Source organism: Scyliorhinus torazame, chromosome X, assembly GCF_047496885.1.
Source record: "Scyliorhinus torazame isolate Kashiwa2021f chromosome X, sScyTor2.1, whole genome shotgun sequence".
NCBI lineage: Eukaryota > Metazoa > Chordata > Chondrichthyes > Carcharhiniformes > Scyliorhinidae > Scyliorhinus > Scyliorhinus torazame.
In genome coordinates, this window is record NC_092738.1 from 2303929 (window position 1) to 2328695 (window position 24767).

General features: G+C 62.3%; 1 protein-coding gene across 1 annotated transcript in view; it reads left to right on the forward strand.

Moving 5' to 3' along the window:
* The window catches only part of LOC140405318 (uncharacterized), a 364062-nt gene that overhangs the window by 333529 nt on the left and 5766 nt on the right, over positions 1–24767 (forward strand). The window contains exons 7-8 of the mRNA XM_072493609.1: positions 11080–11679; positions 21921–21994. The gene's annotated coding sequence lies outside the window, so the exon portion shown is untranslated. The remainder of the gene's footprint in view (positions 1–11079; positions 11680–21920; positions 21995–24767) is intronic.

Genomic DNA, 24767 nt, shown 5'->3' on the forward strand with positions numbered 1-24767 from the left:
CTCTCTGTCTCTCTCTGTCTCTCGCTCTCTCTGTCTCTCGCTCTCGCTGTCTCTCTGTCTCTCTCTGTCTCTCGCTCTCTCTGTCTCTCTGTCTCTCTCTGTCTCTCGCTCTCTCTGTCTCTCGCTCTCGCTGTCTCTCGCCCTCGCTGTCTCTCGCTCTCGCTGTCTCTCGCCCTCGCTGTCTCTCGCCCTCGCTGTCTCTCTGTCTCTCTCTGTCTCTCGCTCTCTCTGTCTCTCGCTCTCGCTCTCTCTCGCCCTCGCTGTCTCTCGCTCTCGATGTCTCTCGCTCTCGCTGTCTCTCGCTGTCTCTCGCTCTCTCTGTCTCTCGCTCTCGCTGTCTCTCGCCCTCGCTGTCTCTCGCTCTCGCTGTCTCTCGCCCTCGCTGTCTCTCGCTGTCTCTCGCTCGCTGTCTCTCGCTCTCTCTGTCTCTCGCTCTCTCTGTCTCTCGCCCTCGCTGTCTCTCGCTCTCTCTGTCTCTCGCTCTCTCTGTCTCTCGCTCTCTCTGTCTCTCGCCCTCGCTGTCTCTCGCCCTCTCTGTCTCTCGCTCTCTCTGTCTCTCGCTCTCTCTGTCTCTCGCTCTCTCTGTCTCTCGCTCTCTCTGTCTCTCGCTCTCTCTGTCTCTCGCTCTCTCTGTCTCTCGCTCTCGCTGTCTCTCGCTCTCGCTGTCTCTCGCTCTCTCTGTCTCTCGCTCTCTCTGTCTCTCGCTCTCTCTGTCTCTCGCCCTCGCTGTCTCTCGCTCTCGCTGTCTCTCGCTCTCTCTGTCTCTCGCTCTCTCTGTCTCTCGCTCTCTCTGTCTCTCGCTCTCTCTGTCTCTCGCTCTCTGTCTCTCGCCCTCGCTGTCTCTCGCCCTCGCTGTCTCTCGCCCTCGCTGTCTCTCGCTCTCGCTGTCTCTCGCTCTCGCTGTCTCTCGCCCTTGCTGTCTCTCGCTCTCTCTGTCTCTCGCTCTCTCTGTCTCTCGCTCTCTCGCTGTCTCTCTCTCTCTCTGTCTCTCGCTCTCTCTGTCTCTCGCCCTCGCTGTCTCTCGCTCTCTCTGTCTCTCGCTCTCGCTGTCTCTCTCTCTCTCTGTCTCTCGCTCTCTCTGTCTCTCGCTCTCGCTGTCTCTCGCTCTCGCTGTCTCTCGCTCTCGCTGTCTCTCGCTCTCTCTGTCTCTCGCTCTCTCTGTCTCTCGCTCTCGCTGTCTCTCGCTCTCGCTGTCTCTCTCTCTCTCTGTCTCTCGCTCTCTCTGTCTCTCGCTCTCTCTGTCTCTCTGTCTCTCGCTCTCTCTGTCTCTCGCTCTCGCTGTCTCTCGCTCTCTCTGTCTCTCTCTCGCTGTCTCTCGCTCTCGCTGTCTCTCGCTCTCGCTGTCTCTCGCCCTCGCTGTCTCTCGCCCTCGCTGTCTCTCGCTCTCTCTGTCTCTCGCTGTCTCTCGCTCTCTCTGTCTCTCGCCCTCGCTGTCTCTCGCCCTCGCTGTCTCTCGCTCTCTCTGTCTCTCGCTCTCGCTGTCTCTCGCTCTCTCTGTCTCTCGCCCTCGCTGTCTCTCGCTCTCTCTGTCTCTCGCTCTCGCTGTCTCTTGCTGTCTCTCGCTCTCGCTGTCTCTCGCTCTCTCCGTCTCTCGCTCTCTCTGTCTCTCGCCCTCGCTGTCTCTCGCTCTCTCTGTCTCTCGCTCTCGCTGTCTCTTGCTCTCTCTGTCTCTCGCTCTCTCTGTCTCTCGCTCTCTCTGTCTCTCGCTCTCTCTGTCTCTCTCTGTCTCTCGCTCTCTCTGTCTCTCGCCCTCGCTGTCTCTCGCCCTCGCTGTCTCTCGCCCTCGCTGTCTCTCGCTCTCTCTGTCTCTCGCCCTCGCTGTCTCTCTGTCTCTCGCTCTGTCTGTCTCTCGCTCTGTCTGTCTCTCGCCCTCGCTGTCTCTCGCTCTCTGTCTCTCGCTCTCGCTGTCTCTCGCTCTCTCTGTCTCTCGCTCTCTCTGTCTCTCGCTCTCTCTGTCTCTCGCTCTCTCTGTCTCTCGCCCTCGCTGTCTCTCTGTCTCTCTCAGTCTCTCGCTCTCTCTGTCTCTCGCTCTCGCTGTCTCTCTGTCTCTCTCTGTCTCTCGCTCTCTCTGTCTCTCGCTCTCGCTGTCTCTCGCCCTCGCTGTCTCTCGCCCTCGCTGTCTCTCTGTCTCTCTCTGTCTCTCGCTCTCTCTGTCTCTCGCTCTCGCTGTCTCTCGCCCTCGCTGTCTCTCGCCCTCGCTGTCTCTCGCTCTCGCTGTCTCTCGCTCTCGCTGTCTCTCGCTCTCGCTGTCTCTCGCTGTCTCTCGCTCTCTCTGTCTCTCGCTCTCTCTGTCTCTCGCTCTCTCTGTCTCTCGCTCTCTCTGTCTCTCGCTCTCGCTGTCTCTCGCCCTCGCTGTCTCTCGCTCTCTCTCTCTCGATGTCTCTCGCCCTCGCTGTCTCTCGCTCTCTGTCTCTCGCTCTCTCTGTCTCTCGCTCTCTCTGTCTCTCGCCCTCGCTGTCTCTCGCTCTCTCTGTCTCTCGCCCTCGCTGTCTCTCGCCCTCTCTGTCTCTCGCTCTCTCTGTCTCTCGCTCTCTCTGTCTCTCGCTCTCTCTGTCTCTCGCTCTCTCTGTCTCTCGCTCTCTCTGTCTCTCGCTCTCTCTGTCTCTCGCTCTCTCTGTCTCTCGCTCTCTCTGTCTCTCGCTCTCTCTGTCTCTCGCTCTCTCTGTCTCTCGCTCTCGCTGTCTCTCGCTCTCGCTGTCTCTCGCTCTCTCTGTCTCTCGCTCTCTCTGTCTCTCGCCCTCGCTGTCTCTCGCTCTCTCTGTCTCTCGCTCTCTCTGTCTCTCGCTCTCTCTGTCTCTCGCTCTCTCTGTCTCTCGCTCTCTCTGTCTCTCGCTCTCTCTGTCTCTCGCCCTCGCTGTCTCTCGCCCTCGCTGTCTCTCGCTCTCTCTGTCTCTCGCTCTCTCTGTCTCTCGCTCTCTCTGTCTCTCGCTCTCTCTGTCTCTCGCCCTCTCTGTCTCTCGCTCTCTCTGTCTCTCGCCCTCGCTGTCTCTCGCTCTCGCTGTCTCTCGCTCCCTCTGTCTCTCGCTCTCTCTGTCTCTCGCTCTCTCTGTCTCTCGCTCTCTCTGTCTCTCGCCCTCTCTGTCTCTCGCCCTCGCTGTCTCTCGCCCTCGCTGTCTCTCGCCCTCGCTGTCTCTCGCTCTCGCTGTCTCTCGCTCTCGCTGTCTCTCGCCCTTGCTGTCTCTCGCTCTCTCTGTCTCTCGCTCTCTCTGTCTCTCGCTCTCTCTGTCTCTCGCTCTCTCGCTGTCTCTCTCTCTCTCTGTCTCTCGCTCTCTCTGTCTCTCGCCCTCGCTGTCTCTCGCTCTCTCTGTCTCTCGCTCTCTCTGTCTCTCGCTCTCTCTGTCTCTCGCTCTCGCTGTCTCTCGCTCTCGCTGTCTCTCGCCCTCGCTGTCTCTCGCTCTCGCTGTCTCTCGCTCTCTCTGTCTCTCGCCCTCGCTGTCTCTCGCTCTCTCTGTCTCTCGCTCTCTCTGTCTCTCGCTCTCTCTGTCTCTCGTTCTCGCTGTCTCTCGCTCTCTCTGTCTCTCGCTCTCTCTGTCTCTCGCCCTCTCTGTCTCTCGCTCTCTCTGTCTCTCGTTCTCGCTGTCTCTCGCTCTCTCTGTCTCTCTCTCTCTCTGTCTCTCGCTCTCTCTGTCTCTCGCTCTCTCTGTCTCTCGCTCTCGCTGTCTCCCGCCCTCGCTGTCTCTCGCCCTCTCTGTCTCTCGCCCTCGCTGTCTCTCGCCCTCGCTGTCTCTCGCCCTCGCTGTCTCTCGCCCTCGCTGTCTCTCGCCCTCGCTGTCTCTCGCCCTCGCTGTCTCTCGCCCTCTCTGTCTCTCTCTCTCTGTCTCTCGCTCTCTGTCTCTCGCTCTCGCTGTCTCTCGCTCTCACTGTCTCTCGCTGTCTCTCGCTCTCTCTGTCTCTCGCTCTCGCTGTCTCTCGCCCTCGCTGTCTCTCGCTCTCTCTGTCTCTCGCTCTCTCTGTCTCTCGCTCTCTCTGTCTCTCGCTCTCTCTGTCTCTCGCCCTCGCTGTCTCTCGCCCTCTCTGTCTCTCGCTCTCTCTGTCTCTCGCCCTCTCTGTCTCTCGCTCTCTCTGTCTCTCGCTCTCGCTGTCTCTCGCTCTCTCTGTCTCTCTCTCTCTCTGTCTCTCGCTCTCTCTGTCTCTCGCTCTCTCTGTCTCTCGCTCTCGCTGTCTCTCGCCCTCGCTGTCTCTCGCCCTCTCTGTCTCTCGCCCTCGCTGTCTCTCGCCCTCGCTGTCTCTCGCTCTCGCTGTCTCTCGCCCTCGCTGTCTCTCGCCCTCGCTGTCTCTCGCCCTCTCTGTCTCTCTCTCTCTGTCTCTCGCTCTCTGTCTCTCGCTCTCGCTGTCTCTCGCTCTCTCTGTCTCTCGCTGTCTCTCGCTCTCTCTGTCTCTCGCTCTCGCTGTCTCTCGCCCTCGCTGTCTCTCGCTCTCTCTGTCTCTCGCTCTCTCTGTCTCTCGCTCTCTCTGTCTCTCGCTCTCTCTGTCTCTCGCCCTCGCTGTCTCTCGCTCTCGCTGTCTCTCGCCCTCGCTGTCTCTCGCCCTCGCTGTCTCTCGCTCTCTCTGTCTCTCGCTCTCTCTGTCTCTCGCTGTCTCTGTCTCTCGCTCTCTCTGTCTCTCGCTCTCGCTGTCTCTCGCCCTCTCTGTCTCTCGCCCTCGCTGTCTCTCGCTCTCTCTGTCTCTCGCCCTCGCTGTCTCTCGCTCTCGCTGTCTCTCGCCCTCGCTGTCTCTCGCCCTCGCTGTCTCTCGCCCTCGCTGTCTCTCGCTCTCTCTGTCTCTCGCTCTCTCTGTCTCTCGCTGTCTCTGTCTCTCGCTCTCTCTGTCTCTCGCTCTCTCTGTCTCTCGCTCTCTCTGTCTCTCGCTCTCTCTGTCTCTCTGTCTCTCTGTCTCTCGCCCTCGCTGTCTCTCGCTCTCTCTGTCTCTCGCTCTCTCTGTCTCTCGCTCTCGCTGTCTCTCGCTCTCTCTGTCTCTCGCTCTCGCTGTCTCTCGCCCTCGCTCTCTCTCTCTGTCTCTCTCTCTCTCTGTCTCTCGCCCTCGCTGTCTCTCGCCCTCTCTGTCTCTCGCTCTCTCTGTCTCTCGCCCTCGCTGTCTCTCGCCCTCGCTGTCTCTCTCTGTCTCTCTCTCTCTCTGTCTCTCGCCCTCGCTGTCTCTCGCCCTCGCTGTCTCTCGCCCTCTCTGTCTCTCGCTCGCTCTCTCTCTCGCCCTCTCTGTCTCTCGCCCTCGCTGTCTCTCTCTGTCTCTCTCTCTCTCTGTCTCTCTCTCTCTCTGTCTCTCTCTCTCTCTGTCTCTCGCCCTCGCTCTCTCTGTCTCTCGCTCTCTCTGTCTCTCGCTCTCGCTGTCTCTCGCCCTCGCTGTCTCTCTGTCTCTCGCTGTCTCTCGCCCTCGCTGTCTCTCGCCCTCGCTGTCTCTCGCCCTCGCTGTCTCTCACTCTCTCTGTCTCTCGCTGTCTCTCGCCCTCTCTGTCTCTCGCCCTCTCTGTCTCTCGCTGTCTCTCTCTGTCTCTCTCTCTCTCTGTCTCTCGCCCTCGCTGTCTCTCGCTCTCGCTGTCTCTCGCCCTCGCTGTCTCTCGCCCTCGCTGTCTCTCGCCCTCTCTGTCTCTCGCCCTCGCTGTCTCTCGCTCTCGCTGTCTCTCGCTCTCTCTGTCTCTCGCTCTCTCTGTCTCTCGCTCTCTCTGTCTCTCGCCCTCGCTGTCTCTCGCTCTCGCTGTCTCTCGCTGTCTCTCGCTCTCTCTGTCTCTCGCTCTCTCTGTCTCTCGCCCTCGCTGTCTCTCGCTCTCGCTGTCTCTCGCTCTCTCTGTCTCTCGCTCTCTCTGTCTCTCGCTCTCTCTGTCTCTCGCTCTCGCTGTCTCTCGCCCTCGCTGTCTCTCGCCCTCGCTGTCTCTCGCTCTCTCTGTCTCTCGCCCTCGCTGTCTCTCGCCCTCGCTGTCTCTCGCCCTCGCTGTCTCTCGCCCTCGCTGTCTCTCGCTCTCGCTGTCTCTCGCTCTCTCTGTCTCTCACTCTCTCTGTCTCTCGCTCTCTCTGTCTCTCGCTCTCGCTGTCTCTCGCCCTCGCTGTCTCTCGCTCTCTCTGTCTCTCGCTCTCGCTGTCTCTCGCCCTCGCTGTCTCTCGCTCTCTCTGTCTCTCGCTCTCGCTGTCTCTCGCCCTCGCTGTCTCTCGCCCTCGCTGTCTCTCGCCCTCTCTGTCTCTCGCCCTCTCTGTCTCTCGCCCTCTCTGTCTCTCGCCCTCTCTGTCTCTCGCTCTCTCTGTCTCTCGCTCTCTCTGTCTCTCGCCCTCGCTGTCTCTCGCCCTCGCTGTCTCTCGCTCTCTCTGTCTCTCGCTCTCTCTGTCTCTCGCTCTCTCTGTCTCTCGCCCTCGCTGTCTCTCGCCCTCGCTGTCTCTCGCCCACGCTGTCTCTCGCCCTCGCTGTCTCTCGCCCTCGCTGTCTCTCTCGCTGTCTCTCGCCCTCGCTGTCTCTCGCCCTCTCTGTCTCTCGCCCTCTCTGTCTCTCGCCCTCTCTGTCTCTCGCCCTCTCTGTCTCTCGCTCTCTCTGTCTCTCGCTGTCTCTCGCTCTCGCTGTCTCTCGCTCTCTCTGTCTCTCGCTCTCGCTGTCTCTCGCCCTCGCTGTCTCTCGCCCTCGCTGTCTCTCCCCCTCGCTGTCTCTCGCCCCCGGTGTCTCTCCCCCTCGCTGTCTCTCGCCCTCGCTGTCTCTCGCCCTCGCTGTCTCTCGCTCTCGCTGTCTCTCGCCCTCGCTGTCTCTCGCCCTCGCTGTCTCTCGCCCTCGCTGTCTCTCGCCCTCGCTGTCTCTCGCCCTCGCTGTCTCTCGCCCTCGCTGTCTCTCGCCCTCGCTGTCTCTCGCCCTCGCTGTCTCTCGCCCTCGCTGTCTCTCGCCCTCGCTGTCTCTCGCCCTCGCTGTCTCTCGCCCTCGCTCTCTCTCGCCCTCGCTCTCTCTCGCCCTCGCTCTCTCTCGCCCTCGCTCTCTCTCGCCCTCGCTGTCTCTCGCCCTCGCTGTCTCTCGCCCTCGCTGTCTCTCGCCCTCGCTGTCTCTCGCCCTCGCTGTCTCTCGCCCTCGCTGTCTCTCGCCCTCGCTGTCTCTCGCCCTCGCTGTCTCTCGCCCTCGCTGTCTCTCGCCCTCGCTGTCTCTCGCCCTCGCTGTCTCTCGCCCTCGCTGTCTCTCGCCCTCGCTGTCTCTCGCCCTCGCTGTCTCTCGCCCTCGCTGTCTCTCGCCCTCGCTGTCTCTCGCCCTCGCTGTCTCTCGCCCTCGCTGTCTCTCGCCCTCGCTGTCTCTCGCCCTCGCTGTCTCTCGCTCTCTCTCTTGCTCTCGCTCTGTCTGTCTCTCGCTCTTTCAGCCTCTCTGTCTCTCGCTCTCTCTCACTCTCTCTCTGTCTCTCGCTCTCTCTGTCTCTCGCTCTCTCTCTGTCTCTCGCTCTCTCTCTGTCTCTCGCTCTCGCTGTCTCTCGCTCTTTCAGCCTCTCTGTCTCTCGCTCTCTCTCACTCTCTCTCTGTCTCTCGCTCTCTCTGTCTCTCGCTCTCTCTCTCTCTCGCTCTCTCTCTGTCTCTCGCTCTCTCTGTCTCTCGCTCTCTCTGTCTCTCGCTCTCTCTGTCTCTCGCTCTCTCTGTCTCTCGCTCTCTCTGTCTCTCGCTCTCTCTGTCTCTCGCTCTCTCTGTCTCTCGCTCTCTCTGTCTCTGTTTCTCCAGATCTTAGAGAGGGGGAGGAGGGTTGGGGTGAGGAGGGAGCTCCGCACTGTGGGTGGGTAAAGGAAACTATAATTTAAGGGAATCACTTGTAATCAGAAGATTCTAGGTTCGACTCCTGGCTGGCTCGCCAATTAAAAGGAAACTTTAATTTATGGGATTCTTAACCTGTCGAACCACGCCAAGTTTGGGGGAAGCTTAGTTGATGAATCAAGTCCTGGCGCAATACGACAAGTTATAAGATTTTTACTATTTGTAGACTGTGTTAAGTTGTTCGATTCCTTGTGTTATTCGACTGTGTATAGTTGAAGGAATTTATATAATCTCTGCTATTCGGTTATCAGTAGCACTTTGCGAATACTGGAACTCAGCAGAAATTTGCAGTATAAACTCCTCAGGTGCCAAAAAGAATTGTTTTATTTGTAGTCGCTTGATTACAATTTGAAAGTCATTTAAAAGGCAATTCGTAGACAATTCGAAGCTTTCAGAGAATTACAGACATTATCTTTCTTTGCTTAGGCAGACAGCTCGAAAGTAACTTTTTAAAGGTCAAAGTCTGGCAATGAAACATGAAGAGAGAGAGAGAGCTTATCTTCAGCTAAACTCAAACTCAAAGTCAAAAGTGGACTAACATCACTGACACAGACTGTTAAACTGACAACCCCCAAAAGACATAAACTAAAATGGAGACTAGAATCAAAGGCAAAAACTGACTAAACTAACAGAAAGACAAAACTTAAAAACAAAACAAAAACTTACAAAGACAATACTCACAAAGACAACAAAACCCAACGTAACCTAACCTAACCTAACCTAACCTAACCTAACCCAACCTAACCTTACAAAGACAATAAAACCTAAAATGGCGGGGAGAAACTTTTTAGTTATACACTTTCATATCTGTCTTAAATCGTCTAATTACACCCCAATATAATCCTAATTGGTTTGGGTTAGACTCAAACACATTTGATTTGATGGCAAGCCGTCCATCTTCAATGTGCAACATCAGCTTTTCTGACCTAGCTGTTATCTGCATTGTGAACAATGGTGCTGTGTATTCAATCCCTTGACCTTGACAATTAGCACAAGACAGTGTCATTATCTTGAAAATATGCATTTGCCAGAACAACGGACTTCAGTAAAAGTGAATTATGCTGTATAAATGGGTATTTAAAACTGGGGCTCAACATTTATGCTTAAACAGCTATCTTTTACCTATACTAGTTGTATTTGAAATACTTGGCTTCTACAGTGGGTCAGTGTTGAGGAATGCCGCACTGTGGGAGGGTCAGTGCTGAGGGAGCGCCGCACTGTGGGAGGGTCAGTGCTGAGGGAGCTCCGCACTGTGGGAGGGTCAGTGCTGAGGGAGCGCCGCACTGTGGGAGGGTCAATGCTGAGGGAGCGCCGCACTGTGGGAGGGTCAGTGCTGAGGGAGCTCCGCACTGTGGGACAGTCAGTGCTGAGGGAGCACCGCACTGTGGGAGGGTCAGTGCTGAGGGAGCTCCGCACTGTGGGAGGGTCAGTGCTGAGGGAGCTCCACACTGTGGGAGGGTCAGTGCTGAGGGAGCTCCGTACTGTGGGAGGGTCAGTGCTGAGGGAGCACCGCACTGTGGGAGGGTCAGTGCTGAGGGAGCTCCGCACTGTGGGAGGGTCAGTGCTGAGGGAGCGCCGCACTGTGGGAGGGTCGATGCTGAGGGAGCTCCGCACTGTGGGAGGGTCGGTGCTGAGGGAGCGCCGCACTGTGGGAGGGTCAGTGCTGAGGGTGCGCCGCACTGTGGGAGGGTCGGTGCTGAGGGAGCTCCGCACTGTGGGAGGGTCAGTGCTGAGGGTGCGCCGCACTGTGGGAGGGTCGGTGCTGAGGGAGCTCCGCACTGTGGGAGGGTCAGTGCTGAGTGAGCGCCGCACTGTGGGAGGGTCGGTGCTGAGGGAGCGCTGCACTGCGGGAGGGTCAGTGCTGAGGGAGCTCCGCACTGTGGGAGGGTCAGTGCTGAGGGAGCTCCGCACTGTGGGAGGGTCAGTGCTGAGGGAGCTCCGCACTGTGGGAGGGTCGGTGCTGAGGGAGCGCCGCACTGTGGGAGGGTCAGTGCTGAGGGAGCGCCGCACTGTGGGAGGGTCAGTGCTGAGGGAGCGCCGCACTGTGGGAGGGTCGGTGCTGAGGGAGCGCCGCACTGTGGGAGGGTCAGTGCTGAGGGAGTGCCGCACTGTGGGAGGGTCAGTGCTGAGGGAGTGCCGCACTGTGGGAGTGTCAGTGCTGAGGGAGCTCCGCACTGTGGGAGGGTCAGTGCTGAGGGAGCGCCGCACTGTGGGAGGGTCAGTGCTGAGGGAGCGCCGCACTGTGGGAGGGTCAGTGCTGAGGGTGCGCCGCACTGTGGGAGGGTCAGTGCTGAGGGAGCTCCGCACTGTGGGAGAGTCAGTGCTGAGGGAGCGCCGCACTGTGGGAGGGTCAGTGCTGAGGGAGCGCCGCACTGTGGGAGGGTCAGTGCTGAGGGAGCTCCACACTGTGGGAGGGTCAGTGCTGAGGGAGCGCCGCACTGTGGGAGTGTCAGTGCTGAGGGAGCTCCGCACTGTGGGAGGGTCAGTGCTGAGGGAGTGCCGCACTGTGGGAGGGTCAGTGCTGAGGGAGCGCCGCACTGTGGGAGGGTCGGTGCTGAGGGAGCGCCGCACTGTGTGAGGGTCAGTGCTGAGGGAGCGCCGCACTGTGGGAGAGTCAGGGCTGAGGGAGCTCCGCACTGTGGGAGGGTCAGTGCTGAGTGAGCTCCGCACTGTGGGAGGGTCAGTGCTGAGGGAGCTCCGCACTGTGGGAGAGTCAGTGCTGAGGGAGCTCCGCACTGTGGGAGGGTCAGCGCTGAGGGAGCTCCGCACTGTGGGAGGGTCAGTGCTGAGGGAGCTCCGCACTGTGGGAGGGTCAGTGCTGAGGGAGCTCCGCACTGTGGGAGGGTCAGTGCTGAGGGAGTGCCGCACTGTGGGAGGGTCAGTGCTGAGGGAGCTCCGCACTGTGGGAGGGTCAGTGCTGAGGGAGCGCCGCACTGTGGGAGGGTCAGTGCTGAGGGAGCACCGCACTGTTGGAGGGTCAGTGCTGAGGGAGCGCCGCACTGTGGGAGGGTCGGTGCTGAGGGAGCTCCGCACTGTGTGAGGGTCAGTGCTGAGGGAGCGCCGCACTGTTGGAGGGTCAGTGCTGAGGGAGCTCCGCACTGTGGGAGGGTCAGTGCTGAGGGAGCTCCGCACTGTGGGAGGGTCGGTGCTGAGGGAGCGCCGCACTGTGGGAGGGTCAGTGCTGAGGGAGCTCCGCACTGTGGGAGGGTCGGTGCTGAGGGGGCGCCGCACTGTGGGAGGTTCAGGCTTTGTTTGAAAACAGTCGAAACTCCACCTTGTGGTGGGGGAGGGCCCGGCACTCTCGTTTTACTCACCTCTCCTTGTCTTCCAGGTGAACATGGGCGCTTGCCCCAGCCCCCCCCCCTCTCAGGACACGCAGGCGAGTCACCAGATCCCGGGGGGCTCCCCCCCCCCGCCCTCCCCCGGAGCAGCGACCAGACGGGATGGGACCCTGCTTCGAGGCCCCCCCCGCCGCCGGCGACCGCGCCAGGAACGCGGCCCCCGACGCTGCCTGCAGCCCCGCTCCGGCCTTCACGCCCACCAGTGCCTTTGCAGCCCCCGTCTGGCCGACCGCCACGCCCAAGGGGCGCACCCTACACCGTCCGGAGGAGGAGGAGGAGGAGGGGGGGGGGAGGCGTCGGCCCCCCCCTCCCGTCAGCCCGGCCGAGGGCAGGGGGGGTCTCCGGAGGCCAACGGAGGAGTCCCGGGCCGCGACGGGCTGACGGAAGGACCCTGGGGGACTGGGTGGGAGTGTGTGAACGGACACTGCGGGGGGCCGGGGACCGAGGAGGGGGGGCCCCCGGGGCTCCGGGGGCCCAGGGCACCAGTCACCCAGGCGGGCCAGGCCAACGGTCATCCTCCGCGACCCGGCAAGACCGCGGGTCGCAGCAAAGCGCAACAGCCCAGCCAGGGGTGGGCCGGGCAGGACAAGGTAAGCGAATGTTAATGGCCGTCTCTCTCTCTCGGGTGTGCGTGCGTGCCTGCGGACTGGTCATGCACAGGCCCGGGCTGCCGCTGTCCGCCTCGCGCCCGCGCGCGCTCACCCTTTGCGTCCGCGCTCTCTCCCTCCCTCCCTTGCGTCCGCGCTCCCTCCCTCCCTCCCTCGCGTCCGGGCTCTCTCTCTCCCTTGCGTCCACGCTCTCTCTCTCCCTCCCTTGCGTCCGCGCTCTCTCTCTCCCTCCCTTGCGTCCGCGCTCTCTCTCTCCCTTGCGTCCGCTCTCTCTCTCCCTTGCGTCCGCTCTCTCTCTCTCCCTCGCGTCCGCGCTCTCTCCCTCCCTACCTTGCGTCTGCGCTCTCTCTCCCTCCCTTGCGTCCGCGCTCTCTCCCTCCCTTGCGTCCGCTCTCTCTCTTCCTCCCTTGCGTCCGCGCTCTCTCTCTCCCTCCCTTGCGTCCACGCTCTCTCCCTCCCTTGCGTCCGCTCTCTCTCATACTCGCTTGCGTCCGCGCTCTCTCTCTCCTTCCCTTGCGTCCACACTCTCTCCCTCCCTCCCTTGCGTCCGCGCTCTCTCCCTCCCTCCCTTGCGTCTGCGCTCTCTCTCTCTCTCCCTTGCGTCCGCTCTCTCTCCCTCCCTTGCATCCTCGCTCTCTCTCTCCCTCCCTTGCGTCCTCGCTCTCTCTCTCTCTCCCTCGCGTCCGCTCTCTCTCTCTCCCTCCCTTGCGTCCACGCTCTCTCCCTCCCTTGCGTCCGCTCTCTCTCTTACTCGCTTGCGTCCGCGCTCTCTCTCTCCCTCCCTTGCGTCCACTCTCTCTCCCTCCCTTGCGTCCGCGCTCTCTCTCTCCCTCCCTTGCGTCCACTCTCTCTCTCTCCCTCCCTCGCGTCCGCGCTCTCTCTCTCTCCCTCGCGTCCTCGCTCTCTCACTCCCTCCCTTGCGTCCGCACTCTCTCTCCCTCCCTTGCGTCCGCTCTCTCCCTCCCTCCCTTTGCGTCCGCGCTCTCTCCCTCCCTCCCTTGCGTCCGCGCTCTCTCTCTCTCCCTCCCTTGCGTCCGCGCTCTCTCTCTCCCTCCCTTGCGTCCGCGCTCTCTCTCTCCCTCTCTTGCGTCCGCGCTCTCTCCCTCTCTTGCGTCCGCTCTCTCTCCCTCCCTTGCGTCCGCTCTCTCTCTCCCTCCCTTGCGTCCGCGCTCTCTCTCTCCCTCCCTTGCGTCCGCGCTCTCTCCCTCTATTGCGTCCGCGCTCTCTCCCTCCCTCGCGTCCGCTCTCTCTCTCCCTTGCGTCCGCGCTCTCTCCCTCCCTTGCGTCCGCGCACTCTCCCTCCCTCGCGTCCGCTCTCTCTCTCCCTCTATTGCGTCCGCGCTCTCTCCCTCCCTTGCGTCCGCGCTCTCTCTCCCTTGCGTCCGCTCTCTCTCCCTCTCTTGCGTCCGCGCACTCTCCCTCCCTCGCGTCCGCTCTCTCTCTTCCTCCCTTGCGTCCGCGCTCTCTCTCCCTCCCTTGTGTCCGCGCTCTCTCCCTCCCTTGCGTCCGCTCTCTCCCTCCCTCCCTTGCGTCCGCGCTCTCTCCCTCCCTTGCGTCCGCGCTCTCTCTCCCTCCCTTGCGTCCGCGCTCTCTCCCTCCCTTGCGTCTGCGCTCTCTCTCCCTCCCTTGCGTCCGCGCTCTCTCCCTCCCTTGCGTCCGCTCTCTCTCTCTCCCTCTCTTGCGTCCGCGCTCTCTCCCTCCCTCGCGTCCGCTCTCTCTCTCCCTCCCTTGCGTCCGCGCTCTCTCTCCCTCCCTTGCGTCCGCGCTCTCTCCCTCCCTTGCGTCCGCTCTCTCCCTCCCTCCCTTGCGTCCGCGCGCTCTCCCTCCCTCCCTTGCGTCCGCGCTCTCTCTTTCCCTCCCTTGCCTCCGCGCTCTCTCCCTCCCTTGCGTCTGCGCTCTCTCTCTCCCTCTCTTGCGTCCGCGCGCTCTCCCTCCCTTGCGTCCGCTCTCTCCCTCCCTCCCTTGCGTCCGCGCGCTCTCCCTCCCTCCCTTGCGTCCGCGCTCTCTCTTTCCCTCCCTTGCCTCCGCGCTCTCTCCCTCCCTTGCCTCCGCGCTCTCTCCCTCTCTTGCGTCCGCGCTCTCTCTCTCCCTCTCTTGCGTCCGCGCTCTCTCCCTCCCTTGTGTCCGCGCTCTCTCTCCCTCCCTTGCGTCCGCGCTCTCTCCCTCCCTTGTGTCCGCGCTCTCTCCCTCCCTTGCGTCCGCTCTCTCTCTCCCTCCCTTGCGTCCGCGCTCTCTCTCTCCCTCGCTTGCGTCCGCGCTCTCTCTCTCCCCCTCTCTTGCGTCCGCGCTCCCTCCCTCCCTTGCCTCCGCGCTCTCTCTCTCCCTCCCTTGCGTCCGCGCTCTCTCCCTCCCTCCCTTGCGTCCGCGCTCTCTCTTTCCCTCCCTTGCGTCCGCGCGCTCTCTCTCCCTTGCGGCCGCGCTCTCTCTTTCCCTCCCTTGCCTCCGCGCTCTCTCCCTCCCTCCCTTGCGTCCGCGCTCTCTCTCTCCCTCCCTTGCCTCCGCGCTCCCTCCCTCCCTCCCTTGCCTCCGCGCTCTCTCTCTCCCTCCCTTGCGTCCGCGCTCTCTCCCTCCCTCCCTTGCGTCCGCGCTCTCTCTTTCCCTCCCTTGCGTCCGCGCTCCCTCCCTCCCTTGCGTCCGCGCTCTCTCTCTCCCTCCCTTGCGTCCGCGCTCTCTCTTTCCCTCCCTTGCCTCCGCGCCCTCTCCCTCCCTCCCTTGTGTCCGCGCTCTCTCTCTCTCCCTCCCTTGCCTCCGCACTCTCTCTCTCCCTCCCTTGCGTCCGCGCTCTCTCCCTCGCGTCCGCTCTCTTTCCCTCCCTTGCCTCCGCGCTCTCTCCCTCCCTCCCTTGCGTCCGCGCTCTCTCTCTCCCTCCCTCCCTTGCCTCCGCGCTCTCTCTTTCCCTCCCTTGCCTCCGCGCTCTCTCCCTCCCTCCCTTGCCTCCGCGCTCTCTCTCTCCCTCCCATGCGTCCGCGCTCTCTCCCTCCCTCCCTCGCGTCCGCTCTCTCTTTCCCTCCCTTGCCTCCGCGCTCTCTCCCTCCCTCCCTTGCCTCCGCGCTCTCTCTCTCCCTCCCATGCGTCCGCACTCTCTCTCTCCCTCCCTCGCGTCCGCGCTCTCTCTCTCTCCCTCGCGTCCTCGCTCTCTCACTCCCTCCCTTGCGTCCGCACTCTCTCTCCCTCCCTTGCGTCCGCTCTCTCCCTCCCTCCCTTTGCGTCCGCGCTCTGTCCCTCCCTCCCTTGCGTCCTCGCTCTCTCACTCCCTCCCTTGCGTCCGGACTCTCTCTCCCTCCCTTGCGTCCGCTCTCTCCCTCCCTCCCTTTGCGTCCGCGCTCTCCCGCTCCCTCCCTTGCGTCCGCGCTCTCTCTCTCTCCCTCCCTTGCGTCCGCGCTCTCTCTCTCCCTCCCTTGCGTCCGCGCTCTCTCTCTCCCTCTCTTGCGTCCGCGCTCTCTCCCTCTCTTGCGTCCGCTCTCTCTCCCTCCCTTGCGTCCGCTCTCTCTCTCCCTCCCTTGCGTCCGCGCTCTCTCTCTCCCTCCCTTGCGTCCGCGCTCTCTCCCTCTATTGCGTCCGCGCTCTCTCCCTCCCTCGCGTCCGCTCTCTCTCTCCCTTGCGTCCGCGCTCTCTCCCTCCCTTGCGTCCGCGCACTCTCCCTCCCTCGCGTCCGCTCTCTCTCTCCCTCTATTGCGTCCGCGCTCTCTCCCTCCCTTGCGTCCGCGCTCTCTCTCCCTTGCGTCCGCTCTCTCTCCCTCTCTTGCGTCCGCGCACTCTCCCTCCCTCGCGTCCGCTCTCTCTCTTCCTCCCTTGCGTCCGCGCTCTCTCTCCCTCCCTTGTGTCCGCGCTCTCTCCCTCCCTTGCGTCCGCTCTCTCCCTCCCTCCCTTGCGTCCGCGCTCTCTCCCTCCCTTGCGTCCGCGCTCTCTCTCCCTCCCTTGCGTCCGCGCTCTCTCCCTCCCTTGCGTCCGCTCTCTCCCTCCCTCCCTTGCGTCCGCGCGCTCTCCCTCCCTCCCTTGCGTCCGCGCTCTCTCTTTCCCTCCCTTGCCTCCGCGCTCTCTCCCTCCCTTGCGTCTGCGCTCTCTCTCTCCCTCTCTTGCGTCCGCGCGCTCTCCCTCCCTTGCGTCCGCTCTCTCCCTCCCTCCCTTGCGTCCGCGCGCTCTCCCTACCTCCCTTGCGTCCGCGCTCTCTCTTTCCCTCCCTTGCCTCCGCGCTCTCTCCCTCCCTTGCCTCCGCGCTCTCTCCCTCTCTTGCGTCCGCGCTCTCTCTCTCCCTCTCTTGCGTCCGCGCTCTCTCCCTCCCTTGTGTCCGCGCTCTCTCTCCCTCCCTTGCGTCCGCGCTCTCTCCCTCCCTTGTGTCCGCGCTCTCTCCCTCCCTTGCGTCCGCTCTCTCTCTCCCTCCCTTGCGTCCGCGCTCGCTCTCTCCCTCGCTTGCGTCCGCGCTCTCTCTCTCCCCCTCTCTTGCGTCCGCGCTCCCTCCCTCCCTTGCCTCCGCGCTCTCTCTCTCCCTCCCTTGCGTCCGCGCTCTCTCCCTCCCTCCCTTGCGTCCGCGCTCTCTCTTTCCCTCCCTTGCGTCCGCGCGCTCTCTCTCCCTCCCTTGCGGCCGCGCTCTCTCTTTCCCTCCCTTGCCTCCGCGCTCTCTCCCTCCCTCCCTTGCGTCCGCGCTCTCTCTCTCCCTCCCTTGCCTCCGCGCTCCCTCCCTCCCTCCCTTGCCTCCGCGCTCTCTCTCTCCCTCCCTTGCGTCCGCGCTCTCTCCCTCCCTCCCTTGCGTCCGCGCTCTCTCTTTCCCTCCCTTGCGTCCGCGCTCCCTCCCTCCCTTGCGTCCGCGCTCTCTCTCTCCCTCCCTTGCGTCCGCGCTCTCTCTTTCCCTCCCTTGCCTCCGCGCCCTCTCCCTCCCTCCCTTGCGTCCGCGCTCTCTCTCTCTCCCTCCCTTGCCTCCGCACTCTCTCTCTCCCTCCCTTGCGTCCGCGCTCTCTCCCTCGCGTCCGCTCTCTTTCCCTCCCTTGCCTCCGCGCTCTCTCCCTCCCTCCCTTGCGTCCGCGCTCTCTCTCTCCCTCCCTCCTTTGCCTCCGCACTCTCTCCCCCTCCCTTGCCTCCGCGCTCTCTCTTTCCCTCCCTTGCCTCCGCGCTCTCTCCCTCCCTCCCTTGCCTCCGCGCTCTCTCTCTCCCTCCCATGCGTCCGCGCTCTCTCCCTCCCTCCCTCGCGTCCGCTCTCTCTTTCCCTCCCTTGCCTCCGCGCTCTCTCCCTCCCTCCCTTGCCTCCGCGCTCTCTCTTTCCCTCCCATGCGTCCGCGCTCTCTCTCTCCCTCCCTCGCGTCCGCGCTCTCTCTCTCTCCCTCGCGTCCTCGCTCTCTCACTCCCTCCCTTGCGTCCGCACTCTCTCTCCCTCCCTTGCGTCCGCTCTCTCCCTCCCTCCCTTTGCGTCCGCGCTCTGTCCCTCCCTCCCTTGCGTCCGCGCTCTCTCTCTCTCCCTCGCGTCCTCGCTCTCTCACTCCCTCCCTTGCGTCCGCACTCTCTCTCCCTCCCTTGCGTCCGCGCTCTCTCTCTCCCTCCCTTGCGTCCGCGCTCTCTCTCTCCCTCTCTTGCGTCCGCGCTCTCTCCCTCTCTTGCGTCCGCTCTCTCTCCCTCCCTTGCGTCCGCTCTCTCTCTCCCTCCCTTGCGTCCGCGCTCTCTCTCTCCCTCCCTTGCGTCCGCGCTCTCTCCCTCTATTGCGTCCGCGCTCTCTCCCTCCCTCGCGTCCGCTCTCTCTCTCCCTTGCGTCCGTGCTCTCTCCCTCCCTTGCGTCCGCGCTCTCTCTCCCTTGCGTCCGCTCTCTCTCCCTCTCTTGCGTCCGCGCACTCTCCCTCCCTCGCGTCCGCTCTCTCTCTTCCTCCCTTGCGTCCGCGCTCTCTCTCCCTCCCTTGTGTCCGCGCTCTCTCCCTCCCTTGCGTCCGCTCTCTCCCTCCCTCCCTTGCGTCCGCGCTCTCTCCCTCCCTTGCGTCCGCGCTCTCTCTCCCTCCCTTGCGTCCGCGCTCTCTCCCTCCCTTGCGTCTGCGCTCTCTCTCCCTCCCTTGCGTCCGCGCTCTCTCCCTCCCTTGCGTCCGCTCTCTCTCTCTCCCTCTCTTGCGTCCGCGCTCTCTCCCTCCCTCGCGTCCGCTCTCTCTCTCCCTCCCTTGCGTCCGCGCTCTCTCTCCCTCCCTTGCGTCCGCGCTCTCTCTCCCTCCCTTGCGTCCGCTCTCTCCCTCCCTCCCTTGCGTCCGCGCGCTCTCCCTCCCTCCCTTGCGTCCGCGCTCTCTCTTTCCCTCCCTTGCCTCCGCGCTCTCTCCCTCCCTTGCGTCTGCGCTCTCTCTCTCCCTCTCTTGCGTCCGCGCGCTCTCCCTCCCTTGCGTCCGCTCTCTCCCTCCCTCCCTTGCGTCCGCGCGCTCTCCCTCCCTCCCTTGCGTATGCGCTCTCTCTTTCCCTCCCTTGCCTCCGCGCTCTCTCCCTCCCTTGCCTCCGCGCTCTCTCCCTCTCTTGCGTCCGCGCTCTCTCTCTCCCTCTCTTGCGTCCGCGCTCTCTCCCTCCCTTGTGTCCGCGCTCTCTCCCTCCCTTGCGTCCGCTCTCTCTCTCCCTCCCTTGCGTCCGCGCTCTCTCTCTCCCTCGCTTGCGTCCGCGCTCTCTCTCTCCCCCTCTCTTGCGTCCGCGCTCCCTCCCTCCCTTGCCTCCGCGCTCTCTCTCTCCCTCCCTTGCGTCCGCGCTCTCTCCCTCCCTCCCTTGCGTCCGCGCTCTCTCTTTCCCTCCCTTGCGTCCGCGCGCTCTCTCTCCCTCCCTTGCGGCCGCGCTCTCTCTTTCCCTCCCTTGCCTCCGCGCTCTCTCCCTCCCTCCCTTGCGTCCGCGCTCTCTCTCTCCCTCCCTTGCCTCCGCGCTCCCTCCCTCCCTCCCTTGCCTCCGCGCTCTCTCTCTCCCTCCCTTGCGTCCGCGCTCTCTCCCTCCCTCCCTTGCGTCCGCGCTCTCTCTTTCCCTCCCTTGCGTCCGCGCTCCCTCCCCCCCTTGCGTCCGTGCTCTCTCTCTCCCTCCCTTGCGTCCGCGCTCTCTCTTTCCCTCCCTTGCCTCCGCGCCCTCTCCCTCCCTCCCTTGCGTCCGCGCTCTCTCTCTCTCCCTCCCTTGCCTCCGCACTCTCTCTCTCCCTCCCTTGCGTCCGCGCTCTCTCCCTCGCGTCCGCTCTCTTTCCCTCCCTTGCCTCCGCGCTCTCTCCCTCCCTCCCTTGCGTCCGCGCTCTCTCTCTCCCTCCCTCCTTTGCCTCCGCACTCTCTCCCCCTCCCTTGCCTCCGCGCTCTTTCCCTCCCTTGCCTCCGCGCTCTCTCCCTCCCTCCCTTGCCTCCGCGCTCTCTCTCTCCCTCCCATGCGTCCGCGCTCTCTCCCTCCCTCCCTCGCGTCCGCTCTCTCTTTCCCTCCCTTGCCTCCGCGCTCTCTCCCTCCCTCCCTTGCCTCCGCGCTCTCTCTCCCTCCCATGCGTCCGCGCTCTCTCCATCCCTCCCTCGCGTCCGCTCTCTCTTTCCCTCCCTTGCCTCCGCGCTCTCTCCCTCCCTCCCTTGCGTCCGCGCTCTCTCTCCCTCCTTTGCGTCCGCTCTCTCCCTCCCTCCCTTGCGTCCGCGTTCTCTCCCTCCCTCCCTTGCGTCTGCGCTCTCTCTTTCCCTCCCTTGCCTCCGCGCTCTCTCTCCCTCCCTTGCGTCCGCGCTCTCTCTCTCCCTCCCTTGCCTCCGCGCTCTCTCTCTCCCTCCCTTGCGTCCGCGCTCTCTCTCTCCCTCTCTTGCGTCCGCGCTCTCTCCCTCTCTTGCGTCCGCGCTTTCTCCCTCTCTTGCGTCCGCGCTTTCTCCCTCCCTTGCGTCCGCGCTCTCTCCCTCCCTTGCGTCCGCGCTACCTCCCTCCCTTGCGTCCGCTCTCTCTCCCTCCCTCGCGTCCTCGCTCTCTCCCTCCCTTGCGTCCGCGCTCTCTCCCTCCCTTGCGTCAGCTCTCTCTCTCCCTCCCTTGCGTCCGCGCTCTCTCTCTCCCTCTCTTGCGTCCGCGCTCTCTCTCTCTCCCTCTCTTGCGTCCGCGCTCTCTCCCTCCCTCCCGTGCCTCCGCGCTCTCTCTCTCCCTCCCTTGCGTCCGCGCTCTCTCCCTCCCTCCCTTGCGTCCGCGCTCTCTCTCTTCCTCCCTTGCGTCCGCGCGTTCTCTCTCCCTCCCTTGCGTCCGCGCTCTCTCTTTCCCTCCCTTGCCTCCGCGCTCTCTCCCTCCCTCCCTTGCCTCCGCGCTCTCTCCCTCCCTCCCTTGCGTCCGCGCTCTCTCTTTCCCTCCCTTGCCTCCGCGCTCTCTCCCTCCCTCCCTTGCCTCCGCGCTCTCTCTCTCCCTCCCTTGCGTCCGTGCTCTCTCTTTCCCTCCCTTGCGTCCGCGCTCTCTCCCTCCCTCCCTTGCGTCCGTGCTCTCTCTTTCCCTCCCTTGCGTCCGCGCTCTCTCCCTCCCTCCTTTGCCTCCGCACTCTCTCCCCCTCCCTTGCCTCCGCGCTCTCTCTTTCCCTCCCTTGCCTCCGCGCTCTCTCCCTCCCTCCCTTGCCTCCGCGCTCTCTCTCTCCCTCCCATGCGTCCGCGCTCTCTCCCTCCCTCCCTCGCGTCCGCTCTCTCTTTCCCTCCCTTGCCTCCGCGCTCTCTCCCTCCCTCCCTTGCCTCCGCGCTCTCTCTTTCCCTCCCATGCGTCCGCGCTCTCTCCCTCCCTCCCTCGCGTCCGCTCTCTCTTTCCCTCCCTTGCCTCCGCGCTCTCTCCCTCCCTCCCTCGCGTCCGCTCTCTCCCTCCCTCCCTTGCGTCCGCGTTCTCTCCCTCCCTCCCTTGCGTCTGCGCTCTCTCTTTCCCTCCCTTGCCTCCGCGCTCTCTCTCCCTCCCTTGCGTCCGCGCTCTCTCTCCCTCCCTTGCCTCCGCGCTCTCTCTCTCCCTCCCTTGCGTCCGCGCTCTCTCTCTCCCTCTCTTGCGTCCGCGCTTTCTCCCTCTCTTGCGTCCGCGCTTTCTCCCTCCCTTGCGTCCGCGCTCTCTCCCTCCCTTGCGTCCGCGCTCCCTCCCTCCCTTGCGTCCGCTCTCTCTCCCTCCCTCGCGTCCTCGCTCTCTCCCTCCCTTGCGTCCGCGCTCTCTCTCCCTCCCTTGCGTCCGCGCTCTCTCTCTCCCTCCCTTGCGTCCGCGCGCTCTCCCTCCCTTGCGTCCGGGCTGTCTCTCCCCCTCCCTTGCGCCCGCTCTCTCCCTCCTTTGTGCCCACGCTCCCTCCTTTCCGCCCGCGCTCTCGCCCTACTTTGCGCCCGCTCTCTCCCTCCCTCGCTCCCTCGCTCCCGCTCTCCCCCTCCCTCCTTTGCGTCCACGCTCTCTCCCCCTCCCTCGCGTCCGCGCACTCGCCCTCCCTCGCGTCCGCGCTCTCTCTTTCCCTCCCTTGCCTCCGCGCTGTCTCCCCCTCCCTTGCGTCCGCGCTCTCTCTTTCCCTCCCTTGCCTCCGCGCTGTCTCCCCCTCCCTTGCCTCCGCGCTCTCTCTCTCCCTCCCTTGCGTCCGCGCTCTTTCCCTCCCTTGCCTCTGCGCTCCGCCCTCTCTCCCTCCCTCCGTTGCGTCCGCGCACTCTCTCTCCCTCCCTTGCGTCTGCGCTCTCTCCCCCTCCCTTGCCTCCGCGCTCTCTCCCTCCCTCCGTTGCGTCCGCGCTCTCTCCCTCCCTCCCTCCCTCGCTCCCGCTCCCTCCCTCCCTTGCGTCCGCGCTCTCTCCCCCTCCCTTGCGTCCGCGCTCTCTCCCTCCCTCCCTTGCGTCCGCGCTCTCTCTTTCCCTCCCTTGCCTCCGCGCTCTCTCTCTACCTCCTTTGCGCCCGCTCTCTCCCTCCTTTGCGTCCACATTCTCTCCCTCCCTTGCGTCCGCTCTCTCTCTCCCTCCCTTGCGTCCACATTGTCTCCCTCCTTTGCGCCCGCGCTCTCACCCTCCTTTGCGGACGCTCTCTCCCTCCCTCCCTTGCTCCCGCTCTCTCCCTTTAAGACTCTCCTCGGAACCGGGCTCTCGGCGCACGTCTCTGGTCGCCTCCCCTTGGCGCTGCCTCCCCCCGGCCGGGTGCCGCTCCGTTCTCGAGGCGCCAGCAGGCGTCGGGCGGTGATAGTTGGGCCAGGCCTCGCTCCCAGGACCCTCCGGGCGAACCCCGGCCGCGACGTGGGCTGCGTGCACATTTCCGCGGAGGCTTCGGGTCCGTTGACTCTCTCTCTCTCTCTCTCTCTCCCTTTCCTAAACCCACACCAGGTCAACCTCGAGAGTTTGCCGTCGCTCCCTGGAGCTCGCGGCGGCACGTACAGAACCAGGAAACGAAGGAAAAAGTATGTGGTTGGGGGGGGCGGGGGGGGGGGGGCTAGAATTCCAAAGTGATTCTGTCGAGTGGAGGGGAGGCGGGGAGTCTGTATTTGCGATCTTAACTTTACCGTTTATCGCTAAAGGGGTAGAGTATAAAGGTGAGCGAATGTTGTCGCGACTGGGCAAGGCCACTGTTACGGGCCAGGGTTTGGAGAACCCCAGAGTGCATCGCGGAGCTCACCCGACCCACAACTTTTACTAGATTGTGCTGCGGGGAGCGCACGGCCCACTCTACAGGGGCGGGACAGCAGGAATGGAAAAGTATTTTTCAAAGCAAAACCATGTTTATTTACAGTTAACAGCTTAACAACTATCAACACCAATAATTCCCCCAAATACAGTACTCTCCAAGTAACTCCCAATCTTTCCCTGCAACATCCATAAGCCAAAAAGAACCCTTTTTACATCAAGACATCAGGTTTAACTTCTCTACTGAGAGCAGTTACATAGAAAAGAACATAGAAAATACAGCACAGAACAGGCCCTTCGGCCCACGATGTGGTGCCGAACCTTTGTCCTAGATTAATCATAGATTATCATTGAATTTACAGTGCAGAAGGAGGCCATTCGGCCCTTTGAGTCTGCACCGGCTCTTGGAAAGAGCACCCTACCCAAGGTCAACACCTCCACCCAACACCAAGGGCAATTTTGGACATTAAGGGCAATTTATCATTGGCCAATTCACCTACCCTGCACATCTTTGGACTGTGGGAGGAAACCGGAGCACCCGGAGGAAACCCACGCACACACGGGGAGGACGTGCAGACTCCGCACAGACAGTGACCCAAGCCGGAATCGAACCTGGGACCCTGGAGCTGTGAAGCAATTGTGCTATCCACAATGCTACCGTGCTGCCCTTAAGAACAAATAAATCTACACTATATCATTTTACCGTAATCCATGTACCTATCCAACAGCTGCTTGAAGGTCCCTAATGTTTCCGACTCAACTACTTCCACAGGCAGTGCATTCCATGCCCCCACTACTCTCTGGGCAAAGGACCTACCTCTGATATCCCACCTATATCTTCCACCATTCACCTTAAATCTAATGGTAAGATTCTTGGCGGTGTGGATGAGCAGAGGGATCTAGGTGTCCATGTACATAGATCCCTGAAAGTTGCCACCCAGGTTGAGAGGGTGGTGAAGAAGGCCGATGGAGTGTTAGCTTTTATTGGTGGAGGGATTGAGTTTCGGAGCCACGAGGTCACGTTGCAGCTGTACAAAACTCTGGTGCGGCCGCATTTGGAGTACGTGCGTGCAATTCTGGTCGCCGCATTATAGGAAGGATGTGGAAGCATTGGAAAGGGTGCAGAGGAGATTCACCAGGATGTTGCCGGGTATGGATGGAAGATCTGATGAGGAAAGGCTGAGGGACTTGAGGCTGTTTTCGTTCGAGAGAAGAGGTGACTTAATTGAGGCAGACAAGATGATCAGAGGATTGGATAGGGTGGACAGTGAGAGCCTTTTTCCTCGGATGGTGATGTCTAGCACGAGGGGACGTAGCTTTAAATTGAGGGGAGATAGATATAGACATATGTCAGAGGCAGGTTCTTTACTCAGAGAGTAGTAAGGGCGTGGAATGCCCTGCCTGCAACAGTAGTGGACTCGCCAACACTAAGGGCATTCGAATGGTCATTGGATAGACATATGGACGATAAGGGAATAGTGTAGATGGGCTTTAGAGTGGTTTCACAGGTCGGCGCAACATCGAGGGCTGAAGGGCCTGTACTGCACTGTTGTGTTCTATGTTCTATATAGTGTGTGAGAGAGAGTGTGTGAGAGAGAGTGTGTGAGAGAGAGTGTGTGAGAGAGAGTGTGTGAGAGAGAGTGTGTGAGAGAGAGTGTGTGTGAGAGAGAGTGTGTGAGAGAGAGTGTGTGAGTGAGAGAGTGTGTGTGAGAGAGAGTGTGTGAGAGAGAGTGTGTGAGAGAGAGTGTGTGAGAGAGAGTGTGTGAGAGAGAGTGTGTGAGAGAGAGTGTGTGAGAGAGAGTGTGTGAGAGAGAGTGTGTGTGTGAAAGAGTGTGTGTGTGAAAGAGTGTGTGTGTGAAAGAGTGTGTGTGAGAGAGTGTGTGAGAGAGAGTGTGTGAGAGAGAGTGTGTGAGAGTGTGAGAGTGTGTGTGTGAAAGAGTGTGTGTGAGAGAGAGTGTGTGTGAGAGAGTGTGTGTGTGAGAGAGAGTGTGTGTGAGAGAGAGTGTGTGTGAGAGAGAGTGTGTGTGAGAGAGAGTGTGTGTGAGAGAGAGTGTGTGTGAGAGAGAGTGTGTGTGAGAGAGAGTGTGTGTGAGAGAGAGTGTGTGTGAGAGAGAGTGTGTGTGAAAGAGTGTGTGTGAAAGAGTGTGTGTGAAAGAGTGTGTGTGAAAGAGTGTGTGTGAAAGAGTGTGTGTGAAAGAGTGTGTGTGAAAGAGTGTGTGTGAAAGAGTGTGTGTGAAAGAGTGTGTGTGAAAGAGTGTGTGTGAAAGAGTGTGTGTGAAAGAGAGTGTGTGTGAAAGAGAGTGTGTGTGAGAGAGTGTGTGTGTGAGAGAGTGTGTGTGAGAGAGTGTGTGTGTGAGAGAGTGTGTGTGAGAGAGTGTGTGTGTGAGAGAGAGTGTGTGTGTGAGAGAGAGTGTGTGTGTGAGAGAGAGTGTGTGTGTGAGAGAGAGTGTGAGAGAGAGTGTGTGTGAGAGAGTGTGTGTGAGAGAGTGTGTGAGAGAGTGTGTGTGAGAGAGAGTGTGTGTGAGAGAGAGTGTGTGTGAGAGAGTGTGT